The sequence below is a fragment of the Pseudophryne corroboree genome, chromosome 3, assembly GCF_028390025.1.
Source record: "Pseudophryne corroboree isolate aPseCor3 chromosome 3, aPseCor3.hap2, whole genome shotgun sequence".
Classification (NCBI taxonomy): Eukaryota; Metazoa; Chordata; class Amphibia; order Anura; family Myobatrachidae; genus Pseudophryne; species Pseudophryne corroboree.
In genome coordinates, this window is record NC_086446.1 from 1,300,973 (window position 1) to 1,307,500 (window position 6,528).

At 53.5% G+C, this 6,528-nt stretch overlaps 1 long non-coding RNA gene across 1 annotated transcript; it reads right to left on the reverse strand.

Annotated features, from left to right (window-relative positions):
- Positions 1–2,737: 2,737 nt before the first annotated feature.
- Positions 2,738–3,197, reverse strand: LOC135057458 (uncharacterized). The gene is made up of 2 exons (XR_010244137.1): positions 3,070–3,197; positions 2,738–2,983 (listed from the first exon to the last, which is right to left on the reverse strand). It is a non-coding gene; the product is annotated as an uncharacterized LOC135057458 (long non-coding RNA).
- Positions 3,198–6,528: the final 3,331 nt, after the last annotated feature.

A 6,528-nucleotide genomic window follows, 5' to 3' on the forward strand; every position in this document is an offset into this window, starting at 1 on the left:
GGTATAGGGTGTGTGTGTCGGGCACTATGCACATAGGGTGTGTGTGTGCCAGCCACTATGAGTATAGGGTGTGTGTGTGTGTGTGTGTGTGTGTGTGTGTGTGTGTGTGCCGAGCACTTTGGGTATAGGGTGTGTGTGTGTGTTGGGTACTACGGGTATAGGGGGTGTGTATGCCGGGCGCTATGGGTATAGGGTGTGTGTGCTGGGCACTATGGGTATAGGGCGTGTGTGCCGAGCGCTATGGTTATAGGGTGTGTGTGCCGGGCACTAGAGGTATAGGGGGTGTGTGTGCCGGGCGCTATGGGTATAGGGTGTGTGTGCCGGCTGCTATGGGTATATGGTGTGTGTGTGCCGGGCGCTATGGGTATAGGGTGTGTGTGCCGGGTGCTATGGGTATATGGTGTTTGTGTGCCGGGCGCTATGGGTATAGGGTGTGTGGGTGTGCAGGGTACTACGGGTATAGGGGGTGTGTGTGTCGGGCAATTTGGGTATAGGGTGTGGTGTGTCGGGCATTATGAGTATAGGGTGTGTGTGTGTCTGGCACTATAGGTATAGGGTGTGTGTGCCGGGCGCTATGGGTATAGGGAGTGTGTGTGCCGGGCGCTATAGGTATAGGGGGTGTGTGTGCCGGGCGCTATGGGTATAGGGGGTGTGTGTGCCGGGTACTACAGGTATAGGGGGTGTGTTAGTCCCGGGCACTATGGGTATAGGGGTGTGTGTGCCGGGTGCTATGGGTATAGGGTGTGTGTATCTCAGGCACTATGTGTATAGGGTTTGTGTGTGCCAGGCACTTTGGGTATAGGGTGTGTGTGTGTGTCTGGCGCTATGTGTATAGGGTGTGTGTGTGCCGGGCACTTTAGGTATAGGGTGTGACCGGGCACTATGGGTATAGGGTGTGTGTGCCGGGCACTATGGGTATAGGGTGTGTGTGTGTGTGTGTGTCAGGCACTATACATATAGGGTGTGTGTGCCGCACGCTATGGGTATAGGGTGCGTGTGCCAGGCACTATGGGTTTAGGGGGTGCGTGTGTGTGTGTGTGCCGGGCCCTTTGGGTATAGGGTGTGTGTGTGCCGGGCACTATAGGTATTGGGTGTGTGTGTGTGTGTGTGTCTGTCTGGTGCTATGGGTATGGTGTGTGTGTGTGTCGGGCGCTATGTGTATAGGGTGTGTGTGTCGGGCGCTATGTGTATAGGGTGTGTGTGTGTGTCGGGCGCTATGGGTATAGGGTGTGTGTGTCGAGCACTATGGGTATAAGTTGTGTTTGCCGGGCACTATGGGTATAGGGTGTGTGTGTGTGTGTGTGTGTGTGTGTGTGTCGGGCACTATGCATATAGGGGTTTGTGTGCTGGGCACTATGGGTATCGGGTGTGACAGTGCCGGGAACTGTGTGGCATAGGTGCCGATTTATGTTTTTGCTGGTGGGTGCTCAGCGGGATGTGGCAGTGGGAATAAATGGGCGGCCGCTGCAGTGACTAATGCCCATTACACATTTTGCAACAAACCTTAATGCCCATAACACATTGTGCCACACACTGTAATGCCCATTACACATTATGCCACACACTATTATGCCACGCACTGTAATGCCCATTACACATTATGCCACATTACGTAATGCCCATTACACATTATGCCACACTACGTAATGCCCATTACACATAATGCCCATTACACATTATGCCACATTACGTAATGCCCATTACACATTATGCCACACTACGTAATGCCCATTACACATTATGCCACACGCCTTAATGCCCATTACACGTTATGCCCCACAGTTATGACCCTTACACCACTTTATGCCCCACACACAATAATGCCCCTTACAAATGATGCAACACATTAAGGCTTCTAATTACTTTTAAATTGCCTGCCTGTTGTCAGGGGTCTCATGCTCATTGCCAACAAAGTATGGGAGGGAGGGTGGGCGCTGGCATCACTAAGTATACTGGTAGTATACTGCTAGCCAGAGGCAGGACTAACAAGTGGTCGGCCCAGGTGTAAAAATATACTCCACCAACACACCTGAGGGAGGGAGGACACACACTGGGCGCTGGGTAGATGACACACACACACAGGGGGTCCTGGGGGAGGGGGGCATGGTGACACAAACACAGTGGGGCCTGGGGGAGTGGGGCATGGTGACACACACACACACACACACACACACACACACACACACACACACACACACACAGTGGGGCCTGGGGGAGGGGGCATGGTGACACACACACACAGTGGGTCCTGGGGGAGGGGGGCATGGTGACACACACACACACACACACACAGTGGGTCCTGGGGGAGGGGGGCATGGTGACACACACACACACACACACACACACACACACACAGTGGGCGGGGGGCATGGTGACACACACACACACACACACACACACACACACACACACACACACAGTGGGGCCTGGGGGAGGGGGCATGGTGACACACACACACACACACACACACACACACAGTGGGTCCTGGGGGAGTTGGGCATGGTGACACACACACACACACACACACACACACACACACACACACTCACAGTGGGTCCTGGGGAAGAGGGCCATGGTGACACACACACACACACACACATACTTGTTTTTCTATCCTCATCGGGACATATGTCTGGAACCTTCCTCATGGGGACCTATTCAGGAATACCGGCCTAATGAGGACACCCCACATAACTGATTTATTTTCGGGTTTAATTAGAGATAGAGGAAACGTGTATTCAGCAGCAGATACATTTTATTCAGGAAAGGTTCTTTCTCATTTCAGCAGTAATTCGGTTCTTAATGTAAAACTTAACCGAGAGCCAGTTCCGAGCCTTCAGCGCTTGTCGTTCTGCCCTTAGGCACGCATCACAGTCATTCTTGCCCGGCACCTTGAATGAGCGAATGAACCGAATCATGTGACGTTCAACAGCTTTCACTTCTGCTGGGGTCCACGGATTGCGCTTGGTACCCCTTCTGTCACCTGTGCGGGAGAAGAAAGGTCAGTCACCACGCAACGCCACCACCAGTCATGGACGCATCTCAAATGGAATGGACAGTCACACCCACCTTTAGCTGCACCTCCATCCACCGCCGACACCACGCTGCCAGCTTCTTTTCCCATGTGCCCCATGGGAACCTCAGTATCCTGACTCTCTGGCTCATCCCCAGAGTCATCGCTCACCACCTGGATCGGCTCTGTGGATAGAGAAGGACAGGGAAACCGATCACACCAGCCCACTTAGACAGTCAGTCCCTGGAGCCACACTGTCAAGTGATACCTACCGTTTGGATCAATGGAGATCTCTTCCAGATTGTGGCCCCGGAATTCAGCCATTCTCCCTTGCTCGAGAGCCAGAAACAGCTTGCTCAACTTGGCCAGTTGAAGGGTACCCTCCGGGAGGCGGTAATAATGCCGGTGCACCCGAATATCATGTCCAAGGAAATCAGCAAGCTGATCCATCTCTGTATCGCTCAGGTTGAGGACTCTGGAAAGTGTAGCCACATGCTTCCGTAGGCGGGTGGAAGATAATGCTTCGGGGTGCTTGGCCCCACACTCCCGGGCGTAGAGACGTATGCAGTCGGATCCCCTATAATGGGACATGGCTGTTGGCCTAGCAAACATGTAGATATTGTGTGGGGTCACACCACATTCTGTCCGCTTCTCTATGAGGAGCTCCATCGCTTTCTGCATGCTTGGGGATAGCAGGACAGGGACTTTCCTGCCTCTTTTCCCAGGAATCTCAATACGGGAGAAGTGACGACAGAGTGCCTTCTCCAGCTCTGACAGGGCCTGGGCCACATCACCCTGCAAATCGGCTGTGTGCCGTAAATCGAAGGAGGAGAGCAGCATCTTGGAAACCTCACCTTCTCTCCTGCGGTTGAAGAGAATCAGCTGCGTGAGGGTAACTTTGGCCAACATGGACCACTGCTGTTTGGAAGGGTGGGCGGACAACTCATCGATGTACTCTCGCTGACGGTCAAGGAGGTACAGGTTCAAGCGCTTAACATCATCAGTGAAGGGCAGAAGCAGCGGTGCATTCCATTTTATCTCTCGAAGTGTCTTCAGGGCAGCAGTGGAGATTAGCTCGCTCCACCTCGCCTCATAAATTTTCCGAAAGTTTCGGGCACGCTCCTCTGTCAGGGCACTGCCCTCCATCAGTGCCTGACACTCCACCATAGCTGAAATCTTCTGCAAGCTGTGTCCCACCTTCAGAGCCAACGAGGGTATTTTATATGTATTGGTGCGGTCATCGTAACCGGCCAGGCTCCTCACAGCATGCACCACTTGCAGGAAATTCTGTGGGCAAATGAAATCTTCCATACACCGCAACGGTGTGACCTTCATCGCCTTCAGCAGAAGCCGCCCCACCTCTCTGAGCTTCTGACGGATGTAATCATGCTTGCTGACATCAGACCCCAGACGGTTATAGAGGTGCTGACCGAACTGCATAATCCAGCGGTCCCCTTTGATTACCGGTACCACATCATCATAATTCATTCCGCTCAGCAACTTCCAGAGGCCAGTGCCAACATCTTTCGGGAGCGGTGTGGCGTAAGTGAAGAGACCCTGCACCCTGGTTCTTCCAGGTTTGGGGCTGACACTTTTGCGGAGCGGGCACCTCTTCACATGGCGCCACAGGTGCTTCCTGGAGAATAGCCCTTTACATTTTACACAGTGCATGAAATCTTGGGGAGCCGTTGCTTCTTTCGGCTGCTTGCACGGTAGGAGGACTCCGCTGCCCTCGCGGAGAACCCCGACATTATGGGCAAAGTTTCCCCGGGTGCGAATCAGGTCTAGCTGCACTGTCCTTTCCCTGGAGCGCTTCGGAAAGCTGAGTGCCCTTGCAACCTCATGCTCATTGTGGTGGACAGCTTGAACATGTCTCGCAATTTTTGAGAATGGCCTCTCGCACCACAGGCAGAAATTTTTCTTGTTACATGCAATCGAACCATCTGCTTTTCGGGTAAGTACCTGGACCGACACTGCGCGGGCCGGATGGAGACTTGGTTCGGCCTCCGCGGAGCAAGCCCCGGACACTTCCAGAACCTTCCTGCCGTGAAAAGACGTCTCCTCCCCTCCACTATCATCCGAGCTGCTTAACTCTGACGAGTCGGGGAGATAGTCTTCGTCACTGCCGTCGGTTCCGTACATTGCCTCACTGCGACCAGCAGACCCAGCACTTCCGGAGTTTGTGGCGCACACACCGTACCAAGCCCGCGCTTTCTGTCTGACCACGCCCACCGTGAATACAGGGTTCTGGGAATCGAGGGCCCAGGCCCCGGCACGTGCTTCCTATTACACATCCGGAGAGGTGGTTCTTACTAGAGTCACGTGTCGGGCGGCGCGCGCGACACTTTTGCGCCACATGCTCCGATTTTCCCCAGGCTCCTGGAAGCCTGTCCCGGACCGAGAGGTGCCAGTCTCCACTCATCGGCAAGACTTCCACAAATCGTAGTACCGGATTCAGCCCACCAGGGGGCGCTGCGATGGGCAAGGAAGGAAATATCAGACCCGGTTTTCGGGCTCCGCGATTTTTCCGACGAATGCCCTTCTCACCCGAGCTCCGCGGACTTGGGCAACCTTCCCTCTGGATTGAACTGATCTCAGACCCGGTTTTCGGGCTCCGCGATTTTTCCGACGAATGCCCTTCTCACCCGAGCTCCGCGGACTTGGGCAACCTTCCCTCTGGATTGAACTGATCTCAGACCCGGTTTTCGGGCTCCGCGATTTTTCCGACGAATGCCCTTCTCACCCGAGCTCCGCGGACTTGGGCAACCTTCCCTCTGGATTGAACTGATCTCAGACCCGGTTTTCGGGCTCCGCAATTTTTCCGACGAATGCCCTTCTCACCCGAGCTCCGCGGACTTGGGCAACCTTCCCTCTGGATTGAACTGATCTCAGACCCGGTTTTCGGGCTCCGCGATTTTTCCGACGAATGCCCTTCTCACCCGAGCTCCGCGGACTTGGGCAACCTTCCCTCTGGATTGAACTGATCTCAGACCCGGTTTTTGGGCTCCGCGATTTTTCCGACGAATGCCCTTCTCACCCGAGCTCCGCGGACTTGGCCGAAATCATATAAATAATATATAAGCCCGGCAAATGTAAGCGGGACGCGGGTCCGCGCGCGCAGCGCCCCCTGCTGGCCGCGTTGAAAAAAAAAAATAATAATAATCCACCGTTGTGAATTTGCGATGTGTCCGCCTGGCGACACGGAGGGCTCTTGGAAAGAGACGGGCTATCCAAAAATGGAAAGGGAAGAGATCAGTAGAGAAACGATAAAACCAAATAAATAAATAAAATAAAAAATAAAATAAAAAAAAATTCTATCTACATCTACTACCTACAGATACGTTACCGTATCTGTAGGTAGTAGATGTAGACAGATTATTTTTTTTTTTTCTTATCATTTCAATTACATTACAGTTAGAAAATGAAATAATGAACGGATGGATGGATGGATGCAACGGACGGACGGACGGACGGACGGACGGACGGACGGACGGAAGGAAGGAAGGAAGGAAGGA